Below are 20,620 nucleotides of genomic sequence, written 5' to 3' on the forward strand. Positions count from 1 at the left end.
AGCTGGGGCTACTCTTTTTTGTGGTGCGCAGGCTTATCATTGTGGTGGCTTCTCTCATTGCGGAGCATGGGCTCTAGGCGTGCAGGCTTCAGTAGTTGTGGCACACGTGCTCAGTAGTTGTGGCTCATGGGCTCTAGAGCGCAGGCTCAGTAGTTGTGGCGCACGGGCTTAGGTGCTCCACAGCATGTGGGGTCTTCCGAGACCAGGGATCGAACCCGTGTCCCCTGCACTGGCAGGCGGATACTTAACCACTGTGCCACCAGGGAAGTCCTATATGGTTACCTTTATCTTTATCTCTCATATTATTAGGTCCTTAGTCTATCTGGAGCCAACTTTTATGTAAGTTAGCAGTCTCTATTTTTCTCCATATAATGATCACATCATCTACTAAATTATTTGCCTTTTTTCAATTGCTTTGTGATACAAACATTATCATATGTCTTTATACATACCTAGATCTATTTTTAAGCTCTCAATTCTGTTTTGTTTTGGTTTCTTTACATATTGCTGGAACAACAGCATCATCATCACCATCACCATTTATAGCATGTCTTATCTGATGATTGAGGGTGACTACTATCTTTTTGGCTCATCTTTTCCTATGCACATATTTAGAAATTTTGGAGCCATCAGCCATCCATATAAATTTTAGAATTTGTTGTGTTTCTCAAAAACCCAGTTAGAATTTTGATTGGAATTTCATTTACTTTGCATGTGTACTTGGAGAGAATTGATAACTTTATTAGGTTAAATCATACCCTTCGTGCACACAGTATCTCTCCCCATTTATTCAAATCTTATTTATGTCCCTTTCTATTTTTCTACTAAAGGAAACAAAAAAAGAGAATTTATGTTTCTTAAAATAATACCTTATTTTTATTATAAGAACAGTTTGTCTAAAAGGGGTGCTTTTTTGAGTTGATATACAAATATACAAATATACAACTTCTATTAATCTTGTTAAACTTTTGTTAGTATTCATAGTATGTTCATTCAATTGGATTTTCTATATAGATAATAATATCACCTTCAAATAATGATTTTTCTTTCTTCCAATCCTAACTTGCCTTTATCCTGCCTTAAAAGTTAGGTTGGACCTCTAATACTGTTTAAATGGTAGTGAAAATTGTAAACATCTTTTTCTCGTTCTTTGTTTCAATGGAAATGCTTCTAATTTATTCCCGTAAGTTTTTTGTAAATTGTCTGGGAAGTCCTTTGATACTCCTAATATTCTGTAAATTTTTCATAAATAAGTATTAAGACTTTATTTTGCAACTCTTATCATAGAGAAGATGTTTTTTCTGTGTCTCATGAAATCATCATATGATATTTCTTCTTTGATCTAATACTAAAGTGAAATACATTGATACATTTTTTTCTGACACTGAACTATCCTTTCATTCTTGGGATAAATACTACTCGATCAATATGTACTTTTTAGGGAATTCCCTGGCAGTCCAGTGGTTAGGAGTCGGTGTTTCCACTGGCAGGACCCGAGTTCAATCCCTGGTCAGGAACTAAGATCCCGCAAGCCGTGTGGCACGGCCAAAAAAAAAAAAAAAGTAATTTTTAAAATAAACTGTTGGATTTGGTTAGCTAATATTTTATTTAGAGTTATTGCACTCACATCCATAATGAAATAGGTTTATGCTTTTCTTGTCTTGTATCTTCCTTATCTGTCTTATATCTTCATCATCTTTATCTTGATTTGATAATCAAGATTATAAAGCTTCATACAAAATGAGCTGGCCAATTGGGCAGCTCCTTTCTTGTTCTTTTTTTTTTTTTTTCCATTTTCTGGAGCAATTTATATAAAATAAATATTATTTGTCCCTTGAAAGTTTTGTAAAATCCCACTGGAAAACCATCTAAGCTAGGGGCCTTTTTTGGTGGAGAGGTTATAGATTCTTTTTCTTTAATCATTATTTATACACTCACGTGCATTATAAATTTTGTATTATGAGAATGTATAAGTTATGCAGAAAATTATAACACACACCTTTAAAAAACCAGAGAAGTAATACACAATAATGTTTTAAAATTCATACAACAGTTTGTGCCAAATATCTTCCACTTGCCCATCCAGACCCTTTCCCACCCTGCTCTGCCTCAGAAGGCTGCCCTGTATAGGCATGTTGCCTAGACATCTAGCTCCCTGACTGGATTAGGCCAATCTGCAACAGGAAATCCAAGGGAGGGACAAGAGTTTTTATTCTCCTCATCTCCTTCCTGGAGGTCCCTTCAGGCTTGTTTCCTTCTTGACCAAAGTCACAGCTCCTCCCAAGGTGGTTTTCCCTCCACCACTCTTTGTCTCTTATTTCCAGAAATTGCTCCTTCTCTTCATCCTTTTGGGCCTTAAGGTGTTAACAACCCGGGATACTACACTAATCTTTGTGGTTTCCCAACACCTCATCCACATGTTTGTAAGTAGTCTCTTTATTAACCATTTTTGATTACCCTAATTTGAAAGTGCCATCTGTTTCCTCCTGAGATCCTGACTGATATGCAGGTGATAGAGAAAATCCACCTCCAACTCCTCCAGATTAACGATTACTAACAGCTTGGGGTATATTCGTCCAAACACAGAACATATTTGTGACAAATATAACACCAAAAACATGCAGATAAAACACAATGTTTTTAAAATGAGAACTTGTTTTAAAAAGTGAACATTTCTGGCTGCTACTGACGTCACCTCATTTTTTTAAACTCTTTCCTTTCTTGGTTCCTATAACCCTTCACAATTCTGATACTCCTTTAATCTTTTTGACAGATCTACCTCTGTCTCCCTTTACGGGCTTATCTTCTTCCATTTAAGTGTTCAGGTTTTGTCCATAGTTCTCTTCTCTCACAACCTTCTCTCTCTTTTTGAGACTGTGTTCCCCACGGAGATTCAACTATAATTACAATGCAAATGATTCCAAGATATCTGTTGCTAGTTCTGACCTCTCTCCCAAGTTCCTCCATTTTCATCACTCTCCAATAGCTATCTTCACCTTGAACAAACTAACAACTATTCAAATACAACAGGATCCAAACCAAATTCACATCTTTTCCACTAACCCAGTTCCTCCACTTGACTCTCCTCTTTCTACTCCTAATACCATCATTCTCCTTGTCATCCCAGCCCAAAATTTGGTGTCATACTTGATTCTTTTTTATTGCTATCCATCCCTTCTACTTTGACAAATTTTAGCAGTTCCTATAGCCACAATATTCATCCAATATTCATTTCCTCCTTTTGGTCACAACAGCCAAAATCAAAGATGAGACTCTTAGCCTGGAATCTCACAACACCCTCCCAACTCACCTCCCCACCTCTAGTTTTTCCTCCCCTCATACCTAGCCTTCCAACAGATTGACAACCTAATCTTCCTAAAAAACACAACATTTCTATTTTCTAAATTAAAAAACAACTGCCCAGTATTCCCTGAATTTTAGTCTCTACTTCATGGTTTATATCCAAATGTCTGTACTATATGACCTTAAACCTACACAAGCCTTCATTCCAGTACTTCCACCATACTCCTATCACGGAGCTTTAGCCTATGCTGTTTTCTCTGCTTATAAAGTCTTCCCCACATCTCTGCTGGTTTAAATCCTTTAAGGTCCAGCTCAAATTCTACTTCCTAAAGTGCCTCCCTTGAGACATCAATCATATTCTTCTTCACATTACATGTGTACTGTCATCTTGTTCACCAGATTAAAAGTTCCCTGAGGGTCGGAACTATTTCTTAATCATTTTTATTTCCCTCACAGCACCTATGTAACCCCTTTACAGTACTGATAGTCAATAAATAATAATTAATTCTTGAATTAATCAATAAATGAAAACAAATCATCAGAAAGAAAAAAACAGGTTTCCTTTCCTTTAATGAAGATTTAGAAACCATTTGCTTTTTGTGTTTTCTAACTAGTTTTTTTTTTTAATGCATGCACACCTATATTCTTTAGCAGTTGTTTATTTTAAATTTTTAAAAGATTATAAATTATATAAACTACATACAGGAGACAAAGTCCAACATAAGGCATGATTGATCACAACATGAACCATAACTGTTGTATGATTTCTAACCTAAAATAAGTGTGACTTTGGTACAAGCCAGTCTTTCTTTAAAGAAAAAGGAGAATAAGAACCCTGGGCCTTTAACTGAAAGACTCTATGTGGTTACTTCCTCTTTAGTGACACTACTATCCAAACCTACTTGAATGGAATTACCTTAATTGTATTTTTGTAGATAACCAGTGCAAACAAAAAATAAATATGGCATTTCTGGCTATCAGAAGTTGACTGTATTGAGCGACCAGCTCATCTTAAAAGCTACACTATGAAGTGTTATACAGTATATAAATAAAAGAACAACTTGTGGCTTCAGAGATGGAGTGACACAGGTGGCTAAATAATCTGTTTATTACTTCAGTGTGAAGAAAAGATTGAACATTTTCCTGCCTTCACTCCTTCCTTCCTAAACCCATCCTATGTGCCAATCACTATGGTAGGCACTGGGGATATCAAGTAGGATAAAGATGTGAACCCTTCTTTAAAGGAGAGACAGAATTATAAACAAATGATGGGAAAATAATCTAAATGTAAAGTTTGTGCCAGGCATAGCAGCAACACAGAAAAAGAAAAAAAAAATGATCGTTACAAACAGTTTTATTGTTGAGAGCCTTTGCTAATCTAGCTTTCTATAAATTACTATAAAATATCACCCACCAGACAAAATCAGGAAAAAAGAATATATTAACACTTAAGTATTTGAATAATTTATAATGGCTACATTACTTAGAAAACTTCAGTTCATTTAGGCAGAATGATGAGATCACTGGTCTCAAAACTAAAGAAAAAGCATATAGGGCCTGAAAAGAACATACGATTGTAAGTATTTAAAAGTGAGGGCTAACCTAATAAGGACCTACTGTATAGCACAGGGAACTCTACTCTGTAATGGCCTATATGGGAAAAGAATCTAAAAAAGAGTGGATATATGTCTAACTGATTCACTTTGCTGTACACCTGAAACTAACACAACATTGTAAATCAACTAGACTCCAATAAAATTTTTTTAAAAAGATTGTACTTTTACTATTTAAAAAAAAAAGTTGAGTGCTAGTCATAATTATTTTCTGTAGTCAGGAGGGAAAATGCCTGTTTACTTCATATTTTAACAGGATACTTACCTGCCTGAGATTTCTTATCTCTGAACTAAATAAATCATTTTAATTTCAAGCAAAGCCACAAAGCACTATTTCTCAAAATACCTATTTAAGTAATTGCTTACTTACTTGGCTTTTTCCTCTCTAGACTGTGAGCTTCTTCTAGGACAAAGACGATTTCCTATTCATCTTTATATCTACTGCCCAAGCACAATTCCTGGCACATAACAGAGAATAAACACTTGTTAAAGGAAAAATGTAAATACAGACCTTTAGATCCTCTCCAGCTCTCAATATTCGAGTTTTTTAATGCTCATCATTTGCATCCTTTTCTTATCCTCCTCCTACTGGTAAAAACAAGGGGGTATTTCCAAACAGCCTAATTTATGGTATATTGGTATTTCAACAAACTAAAGCCTCAAGACTTACTAGGGAACTTTAATTCTCAAAAAAATGAGGAAGGAAGGAAAGAAGGGAGGGGGGAGGGAGGGGGGAGGGAGGAAGAGGGAAGGAAGAAAAGAAATCTTCTATTTATATTTCAACTCAAAATTGTACACTTCTTGAAAATGTTCCTCTTGCTGGATATCTATGAGATACCTTAAGCAAATAGAGAACTGCACACATGGCCCTAAACATCACTTTAAATGACTGTATTTATTATTTATATTTTTATCCTCACTTTTGCTGTAGTTGCTGTGAATGGCTTGGAACATGCAAAATATGCTAAGCAAGAAACACAGCCCATACCTGAAGAGTTAGCAGTTGAAAGGCACAAAGAGGTACAATGGATTTAAAAGCCTCTTGAAGAACAGCCTTTTGCTGCACAGATGCCAGGCAAGACAGTATGTGGCAGGAAAAGAGTTCGGGAAACTGCTTTAAAAACCTATTAACTAGGAATGTGAAAAAGCAGGGAACAATTGGGAAAGGAGGGAGGTGCTCACTGCTTAAAAGGCTTTTAAATGTGACCATACTTTAGTTGGCTTTTTGCCTGCAACATAAAATGAGGATGGTGTACTGAATGGCTAGATGGCTGCTGGAGGTGGAATGAATGGAAGCTAGGCTAGGGAGTCAAGGCTGAATTTTGAGATGCCACCCTGGACCGTGTGCAGCTGTTGAGACAACTCTCAGCAATGGTTTAGTGAAGTAAACACAACATTCAGTCAGGCTGCTCAATCACCCTTTCATTTTTATGTTTTTCTTGATCCCATAAATATGTGCCTATGCGGTCTTTGCTGCAGATAACAAGGAGTTAATAAATTAGCCAGCCAAAGAGGCAGGAATGGAGAAAAGCCACAGAACTTAGAATTGAACAGCTGACAGCAGATTCTGCAGGTGTGAGATGGGAATCAGCTCTGCATTTTCCATGTAGCACAATTTTCTCTGTCTGGGCTGTGGCCTGATTTCTGGCCCCTTCAGGACAAGCTGAGTTATAAGGGAGAGAATTCCAGGGGGCTCTGCTCTATGATCTTATGAACTCTAACCTTCTTTAAGAAGGAAGCAACCTCCTATGTTTAGACTGACAATTTTACATGTTGGCAGTGGCCTTGTAAGATTTTAGTTTTATATTAGGAAGGAAAAATACTCTAGATGCCATCCTACCTAAATAAGAAATGGTGGATTAAACTGCATAGCACAATGAATCATTCTCCTGCAGTTGGATGTCAAGGGGCAGCCCGCGCGCACGCACAAACACACACACGTGTGTGTGTGTGTGTGTGTGTGTGTGAGAGAGAGAGAGAGAGAGAGAGAGAGAGAAAGGGGATCACTACTTGCACTGAATATATAGGTACCACAGCAGATAGTAAGATCATAACAGGGTAGGTGGAAATGGAAATGGACTGCATTAAAGTGCATATTTCTAATATACTAGTTTATCATATTCTTCTAATCATTCCACTTGCTGGTAATGGACATTCAAGGCTAAACTCCACATTGTGGCAGTTCTTCCAAATCTTTTTGACTTACAGTGGTAAAAAATACTAATTATATAACACTTGAAAGGGTTCAATATGATCCCTTGATTAACAAAACATTCCAGTGTTTCTTTCTGTAAAGGGCTCTGGAGTGATACAAAAGTGATAGTGACTGATCAGATTAATAATAAAAAATGTTAATTTGATTTCTCTTTACACGGTGAGTATAGTCTACACATCCAAACCCTTTTGACTAAACTCTGTTATAAGGTATGTATTTGGAATAAGGATAGAAAAACACAGATCTGAGGCTTTTTTCTAGATAGGCTCCGGGAAGGACAAGTAAATACCTTCAGTTATCAATATTCAAAATAGAAGCTGGTACCTACTACTAAATCTCATTTTGAATATTCTCTTTCTCTAAGGCCTACTTTATGTCCCTAAAATCCTATGTTTCCAGTTTCTCCATCTAAAATGGAAGATCCTATGATTTAGACTATAAAAGATTAGCTACTTTCAGATATACTGCCCTTAGCAAGCTCTGAAAAAGTCTCCCCAATCCAAAAATATATTCCATTTTTTTGTGAAGGTCTAAAATTTCATCATTAGAGATTTTAATATTTAGAATCTTTGTCCCTTTATGACAAATTCAGTTTCAAAACACACAAAAATTAAACAAACATAAAAATCCAAAAATATGTGTACTACAAATGTAATTTTTAATTATCTGTGGACTAAAGATCAGAAAGGAATATAGAAAATTTAAGTTATGTTGTTAGGTTGGTTGTATTATAGAGGACATTTTCCTTTAAAATTTTCCCTTTAATGTGTTTGTAATAAATATCAGTAAGGAAAAAAATTAATATCACTTTTAAAGACTCTAATTCTGCTTGACTGCTATATCTCTCTAACTGTTGGAAACTAAAAAATAAATACATAAAATTTAAAAATAGAAAACATAAGATTACTCTCAGTTATATATAGATTTTGGAAGAAAAACATAAAATAACAACTATTCATTTAGGAGTTAATGTATATTTATTATGGTGGAGGCACTTTGTTGAGTGATACAGAGGATACAAAAATGACTAAGATCTGTGCCCACCTCCCCCTTCAAAGAGCTTCTGGCATAAAGCTAGTAACTTTAAAGAAAGAACACCATGTTATTACCAGCCATTACTACATTAGGTTGAATCTATTTATTAGCCATTTGTTTCCGATTTTGAAAAACGAAGGATGGAGCAAGGCTGGGACACTACCTAGGAAAGATCAGTCTGGATTAAGATACTTAATGAAGGAAGATGAGGGCAGTGGGCACAAGCGGGGAGAAGCGATAGCACAAAAGAGGGAGAAGATGAGAGCACGCTGACAGCAAGCTATGCCTATTTCAGAGGGTTGATTAGAGCTAGCTCTGACTTCCAGCAAATAATTTTCAACATATAAAAATGGACCCTAACAAAGTATTATTCCTATCAATCAAGGAGAACCAAGTAATCAAGGAGGGATATTTAAACACAAATATACCTTCACATGCACAATATAAACTCTGAGATAGTGTGTATTTCCTTATAAACCACCACTGTAGTGAAGAAGATGGTTTTAATCCAATCATTTTGAGGCTCACTCTGATATCTGATATTGCAGATACCCTTGTTCTATTATTCTGTCCCAAATGTTTAAAACCTGATGGGAAAAAAAGTAATGTCCTTAAGGAGTAGAATTCATCATTAGAAATAAAGTATTTTCCAAGTTGTTTGGGAAATGGGTTAATTTCTATTTTCTGCCCCCTCTCTTAGACATCAACATACATTGATTTCTCCTCAGTGGTAAAGAAATATGGCACTAAGAAGTATCAAATGAACTCACTTTAACAGACTTCAAAACAATACTACTAAGCAATTATTTTTAAATGTTTCTCTCTGCAAAACTAATTTCTTACAGCTGATAACTCTCTTTAGGAAGTACTGACACTCACAAGGCCCTAAATTTTCATTTGGTCCCTAATACCCGCTTTGGTAATCAATATCTTCATTTATTCTTCCCTGAATCCCCATAAGCCTTATTCTTCATCAGTATCTATCACATTTTTCTTTTCCTTTAGTCATTTTCTTTCATTTTTAAACCTTCCTTTCAGGCCAAGTTGTCTGCCTTTTATATCTGTATTTACTTCCTCCTTCTCTTTCTCATTTGACCCTTTCTAGACCTTTAGATTATGAACGTTGACATTTGTGACTCATTTTTTTTGCCATGCTGGCCTTTCATGAATAAAATTTCCCTCCTTCACAAGACTGTTCTAAGCAAGCATAATTTTAAGCATCCATGACTATTTTCCAAATAGAGATTCACTTCATTTGATTCTTCATGTGTTAAATCAAATGTGTTCAAGAATATGATTTCCTACTCCTATTCCTATTCAGTATTTTCTGTGAGTCTCCTTTATTATACCTTTCTATTGCAGTGTGGAAACTTGAGCTATCTGTGGTCTAGTCTGAACTGTACATGGGACAGTGATAATGACCTTCTGACCCTACAGTTCTTCCTGGCTGTGGGTAGAATTGATAGCACTTTTTCAATTTCTCCCTTGTCTTTGCTTGAACATACTGGAATTACAACCTCTGATAAAGGCAACATCCCCTTTGTAGTGGAAACAAAAGGAGTGTGTAATGAATTGGTTAAGATTACATTGCATGTTTAGATGATGAAATCCAACTGCAGCTCAATTCCTTTATTTTCTCTAGCTGGGCCTGATCTTTCAATAAGACATTATTGACTGGCATCTTCCCCAGAACAGGTGCTTTGGAATATAGTCTTGCTGCTTCGAGTTTAGACTGAAACACAAATATTGTACAGGTCAAGGGAATCAGATGTGAGACAATAATTCCCAGTACCTTAGGATGAGCACTGTAGATGATCCATATCCAGGTGGCATTAAAACAATGAAATGTCCCTGGATTTATATGATGTGCCAACCCTTTCAAATTAACTTTAGTTACTAAGATGGAAAGATGTGAATTACAGTTTTATATGCCATTTCTCTGCAAAATTCTAGGACTGAGAAGAGCAAGGAGAGGGGAGGGAGACAATTTTTTATAATTCATCAATACAGATTTTGCTACACTGACATTATAAAACGAATTATTAATCTTTATGAATATGGAATCAATTAATGCCACAATTGTGTGGTATTAAATTCTATCTTTTTATCACAAAGCATATCACACCTTTGGTTGCTCTGAAAAGCAAATTACTGGCCTCTTCTGCCCTCCCTCTTATTTAACTTGTACTTTTATCTTTTCAAAAAAATCACTTAGAATTTTGCTTTTCGAAATGGCACAATACCAATATTGGCTGCAGAAAATATTTAAAATGTGTTTTTCAAAGAATGATCAGATCACTTATTCATCTTTTAGAGCAAAATGACTATATTCATCTCAATTATTTTTGCCAAGGACTGTAACACTAATTTTACTCTTTCTAAAAATTAAAATAGCAAATAGTTTATATAAGGTGTTGATAATTACCTATATTATTGTACTGCTGTGACAGATGTTGGCAAAAAAGCCTAAAATGCCTACAGCTGTGCACTCCATGACATCTAGTTTATACTCAGACAGAAGGCTAACAGATGTTCTGAACTGTCACTTTGCCTAAATGTTTTTAAAGTCTAAGGACCTGCTTTATAATTCACCAGAGTCTGATTTTGTTTCACGTATCCTCAGAATTCCCATCTGTGACAATTAATGTTAAGGACATTGATAAATCAACCCTTGTGTTTTCCCTCTTCTTTAACAAACAGGCATCAGTTTATATATGGATGGTGGATTGTAAAAGCTGCTTTTATGTACATCCTAGTTGTGAAATTCTTTCCTTAAACATAGATTTTATTGGGCTACCAGAAGTCATGAAGGTCTGTTTTGAGCTGGGTGTATGCAAAGAGCCAGGAAATCACCCATTCTTTTCTTTTCGCTAAATGTTATGTACCTTGTTAGTAAAATGTTAACAATTTCCAAAGACAGTTATATTTTTTCCAGTGAATAAAAAACTGTTTTGTTATTTTTATTTCAGTACTTTAATAACTCTGCTCATAACAATAACTATTAATTGTGCAGTCTGTTAGGATAATGAAAGAACAAAATAAATGTCATTCACAAAGCATACAGCACATCTTCTCCTGCCTGACACCCTAATACTTCCTCTTCCCAAACATACCTTCAGATCCTTCATACAGAATTACTGCCCCATGCAAAGGCCATCAATGCCTTATTTGCTGTTGCTCTTAATTTTAACAAGCTGGATTCCTGTAGTACACTTGCTTAATAGTTTAAACATTCTGTTAACAATCAGGTGTTTGGCCTATCCTGTTTCTCTTCCATTCTGTATAGAAATATAACTCCAAATAGTACATCTTTCTGGGTTTGTTTCTAAATTAGTCCCCACACTTAATTATGAGGATGAGAGGGATGCCTTATTCCTCTTTGTTATAGGCTAAGCTCTCAGTAATCCCAAACAAAAGAGCCAGTTCTGGAAGATATAGGATTTGCTAGCAGGATTATGGTCTCATAGATAATGATGTGCAGTCAGCAGAAGCGAAGCTTTATTTTAATTCAAATAAGCTAGTAAACAAACCACTGACAAGTCTGCTGGTGAGAGTAACTGGCTGCTGTTGCCACATTGGCAGCTAAATTATAGAAAATCTATTATACCCTGTTCACCATATGTTTAATTTAATACAAGATACAAATTAAACTATCCACAGTGCCTATTAAAATAACAATACTTTTTTATATTTTAATGTCTTAAAAGAATTTCTACTGACCTTTTAAAGGGTGGTTTTGATATAGGTGATTATCTGAGGGGGAAAGGTAGTTAATAGAAGGCAAAAAAAATTAATTGCCTTTCTGAGAAAATAAAAATATAAATGTTCACTGGTTTGCAGTTGTTAATAAGGTTAATTAGCAGTCATGTGTTCTGCTATTACTATATTTCCCTCCCACCCTTTTGGTTTCTGAGGCTGGAGTTTTAAGAGTGATACTTAGTTTGACCTATCTGAGTCCGTCCTCATGAAGTCATTACCTTGACCAAGCCAGCCTATGGGTAGCCTGAAACCTGATGCCAATTGAGACCTAAATGCAGAAAACTGAGTTTAAACTCTAGGTTCAACTTTGGTATGGCACAGGAAAAAGACATAGAATTTTATATCCCTGCTTCAAATCAATCTCTTCACAGCCAAAAGATCCTAAGGACAGCCACAATTAGGAAGCTGCCTTCCAGAAAAAGGAGAGAAGAAAAAGACAAGACCACACACTGTTCACAGTTTCCTCCTGAACCCGCAAGAGTCAGTAACCAGTGGTACTTGCTTGAGTCTATTTGGACTCAGTTTAGCAGATTTTAAAGACCATGATGGGTTTTAGAATTATAGAGCTAGATTTCAAACCCAGATCTACTGTTTCCCAGCCACAGATATTTAAATCAGCTGGATCTTCCCTTACTCTGTTTAAAAAAAAAGTGGGGGGGATAAAAATTCCAATTTTATAAGATTATTATGAGAATTAAATAAGAGAAAGTATCTGGTACATAATAGATGGACATTAAAGGTTAGTTCCTTTGCTCTTACTACCCTCAAGCAAACAGAATGTTGCTCTTTCTTCGAGGGTGAAGGGAGAATGTTAGGAGAAGGGATTGGAAGGGAAGGTGTAAATAGAAATTCTCCCTAGAATCAGTTTCCTTGGATCATTAACTTCTTTCCACAGGAAAAACCTTAAATGGGATGCTCCTTTTCTCCCAAAATTCACTACAGTTTTTACTCTCTTTAAGACTGTATCAGCAAATGAACTTATTTACAAAACAGAAACAGACTCACAGACATAGAAAACAAACTTATGGTTACCAAAGGGGAAGGGGCGGGGGATAAATTAGGAGTTTGGGATTAGCAGATACACACTACTATATATAAAACAGATAAACAACAAGGACCCACTGTAGAGCACAGAGAACTATATTCAATATTTTATAATAAACTATAATGGAAAAGAATATGAAAAAGTATATATATGCATAACTGAATCACTTTGCTGTACACCAGAAACTAACACAACATTGTAAATCAACTATACTCTACTTAAAATACATAAAATATATATATATTATATATATACACATTTAAAAAAAGAAGAAGAATGTATCAGTAAGCCATCCAAACCAACTGCCCATTCTTGGGCCTCTGAAATAGAGGGACAAAGAATAATCACACTTTGGGATACCTTTCCAAACATTTATATACATACAGCTTTTGCAATGGGTTTGCAAATGTGTTCCTGGAGCTGCACTATACAAATTCTGGTTCAAATGTAAACTTATCAAATCCAACTGTGTACTGGTAGTTACAATACTGCATAGGTGTACATTTGGAAAATATCCTCAGTTTACGTTACTCTTGAGGTCCAGCAGATGATGATAATATTTTAACTAAAATGCAAGTTAATTATCTTGGGAGCATGGTACTAGTAAGACTGCGCCAAATGGACACAAGACAGATATCCCACGGTCCTTTCCCCTCGCTCCACTACTCTCAGAGGTTGAAAGACCAGAGACATTTCCATTTACTGAAACTCTACAATATTGATAAAGTGAGAAATTTTTTTTAAAGTCACAAAAATGTGTGGCATATTTTAAATGTTCAACATTTTTAAATGAATACTCTTAACACATAAACACAAACATATGATTGCAGGTATAATTTCATTTTGTATATATCAAGAAAAGTTTAAGGAACGCTACCCACAGGCCTTATTCCTACCTCCAGCTTTCCCCTTAATTATAAAAACACACCCTTCTTAGTCCGTTCTTAGCGTAAAACAAAGACTGGGGGAACCTCGGAGAGTTCCACAAGTTGAAACACGAGTGGGGAGGGAGACCACGCTGCGTCTGTGACCACTGAGGAAACAGGCCACCTTTCAGCCTGCGGCCCCCCTTCGACACCTGGGCTTCCCAGGTCGTGGCCGAGAAGCCGCGAGCCGCCTCCCCTGGGAGCGCCCGCCCTCCTCTCCCACCTTCCTTCCCTGAACCCCTCGAGTCGTCGAGTTGCCCACCGCCCAGCCCTCGGGGAGGACGCCCGGCTCCCCACGCTCCCAGGGCTCTCCCGGGCTCGGTCTCCACACGCGGCGCACTGGGGAACGAACCGAACCCGCCACACTGTGCGCTCGCTCAAACAAGCGGGTCCCAACACGCTTGAGCCTAGAGTCAGGGACACGCGCCCGCTCGCCCCTCGGGGCGCCCAGCGTGGGAAAAGGCGGCCGGGAAAGCGGGCCTGCAGGCGCCCGGGACCCAGGCTTCCACTCACTCGGTCAGCGCCGCCCGTCCCTTCGCCGAGGGCCTCCGCCCTCCCTCTCGCAGCCGGAGCCGGAACCGGAGCCGGAGGCGGGGCCGCACGGAGCCGCGCCGGCCGCGCCCAGACGTGCGGGCCGCGCCGGGACGTGCGGGCCGAGAGCGCGGGAAATGCGGCGGCGCGCGAGGGCCGGCGGGCAGGCCGGGATGCCGCGGCTCCGGGGCTGGGCAAGCGCAGCCAGGCCGGCCGAGCCTCCGCTTTCCCACGCGAGCGCAGTCGGGTCAGGCGGACCGGTTCCGCAGGGCCCCGCCAAGCTAGAAGGCCGGCCCGACCCGACGAGACTTGTCCACCCTCGGCCCCAGCTGCCCTCGGGTTTCCGCTGACCGAGGAAAGGCTGCCGGAGGAGAGAGGGCCGAGGCTCAGCGAGAAGTTTATTCTAGTGGCTCTGAAAACTGAGGTTTTCTCTTCACACACTCGCGCGCGCTCCCGGGTTAAGTTTTAGCATCTAAAGACCTTGCATTTAAACCACATCCCTCCCCGGGTTGTGTCCGGCGGAGGGTCGCCCTGGCCGCGCTCCCCTGCCTGTCATTTTAAGAGTTCATCAAGTGGCGGGCTTGTGTGCTGTTGGTTTTGTCTAAGTGAATAATTGAATCGTGTTGGGCGAGTTGACGGGAGCAACACGTTCAGAGTCCCCTGGTGTATTTGGAGGCACTCGCGGCCGGTACCCTCCGCAGGCTGGGGAAGCAGTCGCCCTCCGACCTGGCGCGGGCGGCTCCTATCCGAGCCCCGCTGGCCGGCACTCGGCCGCCCGCCCGCGAGCCCTTGTTCCCAGTGGGTCCCCGGGGCCCAGCCCGCGCCGGAGGCTGTCCGAGTCCGATTTTTTTCCGTGTGGAGAGGTAGAGCGGCCAGTAGCGAATGACGGATTGCCTGCGAGAGGGAAGCTACAGTTTTCACGGTAGCTGATGGCTAAAGCATGGCACTGTGCCATCTCTGTGAAACTCATGATTTGTACGGTCACTGGTTCCCTGGAACATCCAGACCCTGATCGTGCGTACAGTGTTTCCTTATAAGCAGCACTCGCCAATTTAAAACCAGGTCCCGGGTGCCCCTCTTGCTAATCCCGTCTGCCATTAAATCCTCTTCTTTTATCCCTTCTCTCCTTTCCTTTCTCTTCCCTTCCCTTCCCTTCCTTTCCCTTCCCTTCCCTTCCCTTCCCCTCCCTTCCTTTCCTTTCCTTCCTTTCCTTTCCTTTCCTTTCCTTTCCTCTCCTTTCCTTTCCTCCCTTCTTCCCTCCCTTCCTCCCTTTCTGCTTTCCTTCCTTCCTTTTCTTCTTTCCTTCCCTCCCTCCCTCCCTTCCTCAATCCGAGTTGTTCTTGCTGAATGCATCCCAGTGGGGGGGGGGCGGGGGGGGCAGTATCCCCTCCCCACCCCATCTCCCCAGTACGGCTTGTTGCTTGTAGAACTGGAGAGCTCAACTCTGGCCCCAAAGCCCTTTTGAGTAGTGAAGTTTCCAGTTCAGAGCCACCTATAAACGCCCATAAATCAGTGCACAAGGATTCCCCAACCCCGTCAGAAAGCCGTTTCTATAACTTAGAATCGTTTTGGTGGTGTGTGTTTGCTCTGAGAGAGGAGCTGACCAGTTAGATTAGTTTGTGGATACAGAAAGGTTGCTGTTGCTGTTGTTTTAAGCAATTTTCCAGTTGCAGGCAACTGGTTCTTGATTCCCTCACCTACCAAGGCAGTTTGTCACTTTTGCCCTTCACCGTGACACATTCCACATTTTTTAGTTACAGGCTGAAGTTTTCCCCCATGTCAGATGGAATGGGGGAAAACATTACAGCTTTTGAGACAACTTTTGGAGGCTTCCTACAAAACTGTCTTCCTATCCTTAACTAGAGAGTGAGGCCACCTGAGAGATTTTAAACTTCCTTGTGACTGGGATTGAACAGATTCAATTGATAAGATGTGTAAGGTGTACTCACTTTTAGACACCTTAGGGTTCTCACTGATGCCTTCCTATCTTACAGACTTAGATGCAGCCCCAAGCCCCTCCCTCGCTGGAAAGAGGACAAGCAGTTCAGATTCTTCTTTCAAGTATATGAAAAGGAAAATAGCTTTCATCAGGTTGGGGAATCCTTTATAAGTTTTGATATTCAGAAAAAAACATATGAGGGAAGCAGGAAGAGTTTATTCCGTTATTTCAGTGGATTACTTTTGTAGTGCCAAGTTGTGAAACACTGGATTAAACATTTTACATGTACTGTCTCCCACTCCACCTTTAGTTGAAGTAGGTATTTCTACTGTTGACTTTCCATTTTGCATAATGCGTCCCCTCCCACCTTTCCAACAGTGAAGAAAGCAACACACTCCTCAGCCTCTTCTATTTTAGTTTGCTCTTGATTTACACTCTCCACTCCCTCCCTCCACCAACACACACTTATATAGGCACAGTTTTCTTGATCCAGAGAGTGTTGGGATGTGTATAACTTTTTAATATTGTCCTGACTTTCATTCCTTTTGAACTAATATTAAGGTGTTCATCCTGAGATATAAAATGAATTATTGAGAAACAACCATGTGAAATATTGTTTAATTTTCTGTTTTATTGTTTGTGTTTGTTTTTCAAGTTTTGTAGGAAAGGCTTTAATTGGTGTCTAGGTAATAGTCCTCAAGAATTCCTTATTATATTACTTCAAACCAGTTGTAAACCAATAATATTATTGTTTCTGAAAGGGAAGGTAGAAGCTAAGATCAGTTCTGTCAAGAGATTCATTTGAGGATTTATCTTTCTTTTATTTTGAATGGTTTGTGGGAAGAAAGGGAGGACTAAATGGGGCAGGGGGCAGAGATAGAGAACCCAATGAAAACTTGTTTTTAAGATTAAAGCCATTTCCCCAGACTATTGTCTTGCCACAAGTGACGATACACAGAGCAGAAGACATGAAAGTGGATTACAGTCACTCTGGGCTATTGGAGGCCCAGAGAGTCCTGTCATTAATTCCTATAGAAAGGTAGAGAAACCTAGCCATGTTCCCCTGCACTTCCCCTGCAGCACCCTCATTGCCTAAGTGTTCAGGGCTCCAAGTTGATACAGACCTCGGCTGGGTCTAGGTGGCAGGGCTTCCCCTGCAAGGGGAAGCAGATGTTCTCTGTGGAGCTGAGGGGGAAGCAGGGTGGCTATAAGAAGAAGTCTGAGGGGATGGGACACTGTAGCAGAAGGGCTGTGGCCACTAGTCCCCTGGCAGGATAGCAATCAATGAGTCAAAGCTAACTAACAGTGAATGAAAGAGAGCCAAGAGTAGGACCCTTTGGGTGCTAAAGTCTAACCTTTAGCTTGTTCCACTCCTCCCCATGGCATCCCATCCTAGGTTTTCTGGCATTGGAGACCTAACTAGAGGAGAAGGGGAGCGTGGTAAGAAAACATGCCTAACCCCTGTCCAACATGCATGCACGGGTGGAGCTTGCAGAGATCAGGAGACACATCTCAAGTCCTCAGTGATCTGTGTGTCTGGCTTGTGCAGTTATGCATGGCCAACAGGGAGTGGGGAGCAGTGGGGAGGAAACCTGGTTTTCTCCAGTCACTCTATCTGGGGCTGGTGTGTTTCCTCTCCCCCCAGTCCTCCACCTCACCCCATCAGGACCAAATAGAATTGAAACTCCATTGCCTTTGCCTGCACTGAGCCTAAAAACTCAGTATTTGATAAGGTTCCTGCACCATTGATACAATTGCAGACTTTTTAAAGCCCCCTCAAAGAGACAGATGTTTGGGCTGATTAAGAATCGAGGAGGAAACCTGCAGCTGCACCAAGGAATAATCTATTGGACAAATATTTTAATAAAAAAATATGAAGAGATCAGCCTGACCTTGCAAGGTCTTCTGCTTTAAAAAAATCTTTATCAAACCCCTATTCTATGGCTTCAATAAACAGAACCCATTACCTCACGGCATCTTTTGTTGGCCCCATACAAGAGAGAACAAAATGGTTATTCAGGGGAACGCTTTCGATTTTTATTGTGGGTAGCCTGCACAAAGAGCTGTGTTATTGTATTTAAAAGAACCATCTGTAGCAGAAACAATGGCATCAAATTATCTTTGAATACCCACTGAAAAAACATAAAGCTTTTTTTTTTTATTCTTCTTCTGTACGGTGGGGGGATAGAGCAGTGTTAGGATAACTGACTTTTTTGTTGTTCTCTGGGTGCATTCTTCTCGCTCCCCCTCTCTCTCCCCCTCACCCTCTCTCTCCTCTCTCTCTCCCTCTCCCTCTCTCTCTCTTTTAAAAAATCAGCCATTTGGGGTTTTAAGCCATAAACGATTTTTCTTGTTGCAGGGGATTGCAGTGGCAAAGCTAGGCTAGGTCTTGGAGGCTGGTGTAAGGCGAAGCGGTTGAAGGCAGGAGGCTGATGGAGAGACTGGGGGGAAGAAAAGCCGAAATGGATTCACGGTGCTTTGGATGGAGGATGAGAGGGGAATTGCAAGCTCCTTCAACTCGTTCTGTCCGGCGAGAAGTGATCAAGCTTGGGCTGACAAGAGGCTCAGGGAGCCCTCACGTTCTTTCGCTTTTTTACCTGCCAATCAAACTGCTACAAGACAACACCCTGATCTGACATGGACATGTAAGTAGCTTGCAACCCAACTTTGACATTCACTGCTAGCTCACTCCTCTCCGCCCACCCCCCCAACTCACTTTCTTCTCCTCTCATTCTATTTTTTTTTCTTTTGACCTTTAAGAGATGTGGAAATACACCCTGTGTGGCAGTCATTTAACACAGACAGATTTAAGTCTGAAAGCGTTAACTTTTGGGATTAAATACTAATTTTGATTTCTTTGACAAATGCAGAAATGAAATGACATTATTTTATTCTCTTCTGAGCAGTTTTAGCACTGAGCATAATCAGCTGCCATGCAATAGTGTCTGTGTTTCCTTTTCTATGAAAATAAAGAAATCCGTGAGCCGCCAGGGAGAAATGCAGAAATGAAATTTTCAGGCTTCCATTTAAAAAATATTAAAATCCAACATTTCACCCCTACAAAGAACCTTCTCCATACCAAGATTACATAGAGTGGAAAGAGTGATTTGAGTCAAAAGGTATATATCATTAAGGGGTTGCTACCGTTTCATCTGGCATCTTACTATTTTGGTGGTGGCTGGGGGGAAGGATGTGAAAAGAAAAGTAAAGGGACAAGGCGACACCTTGTTCTTTATGAGAGATTGACATTGAGGGGGCTAGAGAAGCAAGAGGGCAGGATAAGCAAGAAATATTACCTGAGAGAAGGAATTACAGAGCATGGCGAAGCTGGAAGCTAGGAGGGCTTCTGTGGGAAGTTGTGCGAGGGAGAGGGGCTTGCTCTCTGGCGCCCTCTAATGGCGATTTGAACCAATGTTTTACTTTCTCAATTCAGTACTGGGAAAAGCAGCTGGGTTTTTGTTGCTGCTGTTGGTGGTTTTTTTCTCCGCAGACTTAGAAACTAGAGACTATTAGTGGAGTAAATTGATTGTTTTCATCCCCGAAACTTATGTACATGCCTTAAAATTATCAATGTCTTCTCCTCAAACATTCCTCCTCTCCCGAAATTTTGTTAAAGTAATAGGAGAGGCTAATGGCAAATTGACTTACAGAGGGTGGCCCATGCCCAACTAGTAATTCGGGAAAAGGGATTCCTTTCCTACCTGAACAGCATTCTGACTCTTCTAATATACTCGAGAGCTGTAGCGGGGTGGGGTGGGGAGGGATGATTTGGAAATTGCAGATTCTGACACGGGCTCATTATAATACAATTTAAAGGGGGCTCTTAGGAACCTCTGTTATTTCGACATGTGGTGGTAAGGGGGCTTTCCTTCCCGCCTCCTTTTTCTTTTTCTTCTTTCTTTCGTTCCTTTTTTTTAAAAATTTGGTAGATAAAGGTTAATCTTGGGCTGAATGATAGAGCTATGATTGACAAGAGAAAAGGTGTTGAGGGCAGGTCGCGCTGTCTTATTTACAGCCCACTGCTTGCTGTAGAGTCTTTGTTAGGACTGGAAAGCTAATTTAGTGCTGATCAAAAGCACCACAGAGTTAAAGGACTGGTAATGACTGCTAATTTCATTTCAGCCTCATGCATCCCCAACTGCTGTAATTAAAGACACGCTATTTAAATACAGGTGAAGGTTTTTCTTCTTCTTCTTCTTTTTTAAGTTAGCGTGGGGGTGGGTGGATTACAATTTTATTTAGATTTCATCTTAT

The 20,620-nt window shown here is 39.9% G+C and overlaps 1 long non-coding RNA gene across 2 annotated transcripts in view; it reads right to left on the reverse strand.

Annotated features, from left to right (window-relative positions):
* The window catches only part of LOC102974681 (uncharacterized), a 91,231-nt gene extending 76,779 nt beyond the window's left edge, over window positions 1-14,452 (reverse strand). Inside the window, exon 1 of one of the 2 annotated variants that reach the window (XR_449189.3) lies at window positions 14,410-14,452. This is a non-coding gene — a long non-coding RNA (uncharacterized lncRNA). Of the gene's footprint in view, window positions 1-5,286; window positions 5,375-14,409 lie in introns of those variants that run through there. The other variant, XR_008616996.1, reaches the window with a different exon arrangement.
* Between the last annotated feature and the right edge of the window lie 6,168 nt (window positions 14,453-20,620).

The sequence above is a fragment of the Physeter macrocephalus genome, chromosome 1 (genome assembly GCF_002837175.3).
Source record: "Physeter macrocephalus isolate SW-GA chromosome 1, ASM283717v5, whole genome shotgun sequence".
Classification (NCBI taxonomy): domain Eukaryota; kingdom Metazoa; phylum Chordata; class Mammalia; order Artiodactyla; family Physeteridae; genus Physeter; species Physeter macrocephalus.